The following is a 3,008-nucleotide window of genomic DNA, read 5'->3' on the forward strand; positions in this document are numbered from 1 at the left end:
GGATCTCTTCCAATCAGTTGGCCAGATATTGGTCTTCCAAATTTCTTGGCAGAGATGTGTGAGTGCCTCCTGAACCGCTTCACTTTCTTGAAAGATTTCCATTTTTATTCCGTCAATTCCTAGTGTCGTGTTTTTGCCAGTTCCTTCAATGCACCCTGTAATACTAGGGGTGCTATTGAGTTAAAATCGATGAGACAGTAATGGCCTGGGGTTCTGGGGCTCACATCCTCCTCGATTTTTGTTTTCTGCATAATCTACAGCAAGGACTGGTCTTAGTTACGTACTGCTGCTATAACAGAAGTACCACAAGGGGGGGTGGCTTTAACAAACAGGAATTTATTTTGTTACAGTTAAGAGCTGGAAGTTCAAATTCAAGGTGCCACAGGCTCTCTGTTGGTCTTGAGTCTTCTCATCTTCTGTTCCTTGGCTTGACTCCTTGGTGGTCTTCGCCTGGCATGGCACCTGTCTTCCCCCAGCTCTGCTTTTTTTTGCTGTTTGCTGACAAATCTCCTCTTTTAAATCTCAAAAGAAATTAACTTAGACACACCCTACAATAATACTAAAACCCATTCTCAAATCAGATGACAACCCATAGGTATAAAAACAATCCCTTGCCACGAAGTTGCCTCCAACTCATAGCAGCCCTATCTAAGGTATCCAAGACTGTAGATCTTTATGGAAGTAGACAGCCTCATTTTTCTCCTGTGGAGCAACTGATGGGTTTGAACTGCTGACTTTGCAGTTAGAAGCCCAGTGCAAGCCTAACCCACAGCACTTCACCAGGGCTCCATGATGGTCTTGTTGTTAAGTGCCGTTGAGTCGGTTCCGACCCTTAGAGACCCAGTATAGGGTTTCCGAGAAGCAGCTGGTGAGCTTGAACAGAAAACCTTGCAATTTAAATAGCTTTGCTGTCTGGCGCATTAACCCACAGCGCCACACCAGGACTCCGTAGGACAGAGTAAAACTACCCCTAGTCCTGATATGGCGCTATGGAATAATGCACTGGACTGTGAGATCGGTTTGAACCACAGGGTGAACGGTTCAAATTCACCAACCACTCCTTAGAAACCCTATAAAGGGACGCTATGAGTTCGAACCAACTCAATGGCACTTAACAACAACAACAACAAGGGTTTTCAATACTGTAAATCTATAGAAATAGACTATCTCATTTTTCTCCTGCAGAGTGGCTGGGAGATTCAGATGCCAACCGTTTGGTTAGCAGCTGAGTACTTTAGCCAATGGGCCACCAGGGGCCCTTCCATACGTATGCTATTAGCTCAGCAAGTTGACCCTGGATCATGGTACCCCATACACACGGGAACACAGCTGTCTTCATAATTGGTTGGGGGTCGAACCATTGTGATCCATAGAGTTTTCATTGACTGAAATTTCTAAGTTGATCGCCAAACCAAAAGCCAAACCCACTGCTGTAGAGTCAATTCCGACTCAGAGATCCTCTATGGGTTTCTTAGGCTGTAAATCTTTACAGCAGCAAAAAGTCTCATCTTTCTCCCTCAGAGCGACTGGTGGATTTGAACTGCTGACCTGTGTTTAGCAGCCCAGTGCTTATCCCACAGTGCCACATAAGGACTTTTTCCACAGATGTAAGGGTTTGCTGTTCTTGTTGAGTACCGTCAAGTCAATTCCGACCCACAGCAACCCTGTATAGGTGAGTTTGAACCTCTGACCTTGCAGTTCAAATGGCTTTGCAGTCTGGCGCATTAACCCACAGCGCCACACCAGGACTCCCAGATAGAAGGGTTAGGGTGAGAAAAAGATGAGGTTTTCTTTTCCCACAAAGATTGACAGCCTCGCAAATCCTACAGAGTCTCTATCAGTTGGAACCAACTCAACAGCACTTAACAACAACACCGGGGTTTGGGTTTAGAAGCCATATTTGACGGGGATACAATTCAGTCTCTAACAGCCTGCATCCTCTTGGGTTTCATGTATTATATGGAGCTGTTGGGTGGGTGCTGAGGGTTAATCCTCTGATGGTGAGTTGTTGTTATTGTTACTATTACTGTTACTGAATGGAGGCCTCAGCCAATCTGGCCTGATCCTTTGCTTTGTCTTGTAGAAGACCAGGGGTCTCACAGTCCTGTCACGTGGTGTCTTTGGAGAAGGCTTCTGGCTGACTTCGTCTCTGCTCTGTTCTCCTCACCAGCTCAGCCCTCTTCAGGTCTGGACGCTTGTCTTGGAGCTGCATGCCTGGGACTCAGCAATGGCCACTGGGACCCTGCTGGTAGAGGGTCAGGTGAGTCTGGGCTTCCTCTCCCCCAAGATGACTTTGGGGTCCCTGAGGTCCATCTGTCAGGTCTCAAGACCTTCTGCCTCTCCCAATACAGACAGACCTCGGAGATACTGTGGACTCGGTTCCAGACCACCGCCATCAAGCAAGTATTGCCATCAAATGAGTCACCCATTTTGTTGTTTACCGTTGTCTAAAAAAATAATGCTGATTCAAGACCTTAGTCTTTGAAGTGTTCAATCATGCTATTGTATGATGAACAAGCTGGAAATCTTGTGAGCATGCCCAGCATCTGACACTGAGACAGGAAGTGAGCCACACTGTTGGACAAATGACACCAGTAGGCTTGCTCAATGCAGGGTGGCCACAAACTTCACATTATCTGCAAAGCACAACATTGCAAAGCACAGTGAAATGGGGTCTGTCTGTGTAGGAGCAGCTGCAGGGCTGGGAGGTGCAGGGGGCCGGGGGACAGCTCTGTGACACAGTCTAAGAATCAGCCCATCTCACACTCAGCTGCCTCTTTGTTAGCAGGCAGACTGGGCAGTTGATGGTTTTGCTTCATCCCTGACTCAGGAATGGGGGTCAGGAGCAAGGCTGGGATCAGGAATGGAGTGGGGCTCAGGAAGAGTTCCTGCTCGCAATGGCTTGATAATTATAAAATTAAATGTGTTTCTTAGAGCTGCTATGTACAGGTGCACAGGTTACACACTGTGCAAGGGTACCTCAACTAAAAGGCCAGAATCACACTGGC

Source organism: Chrysochloris asiatica, unplaced genomic scaffold, assembly GCF_000296735.1.
Source record: "Chrysochloris asiatica unplaced genomic scaffold, ChrAsi1.0 scaffold00116, whole genome shotgun sequence".
Classification (NCBI taxonomy): Eukaryota; Metazoa; Chordata; class Mammalia; order Afrosoricida; family Chrysochloridae; genus Chrysochloris; species Chrysochloris asiatica.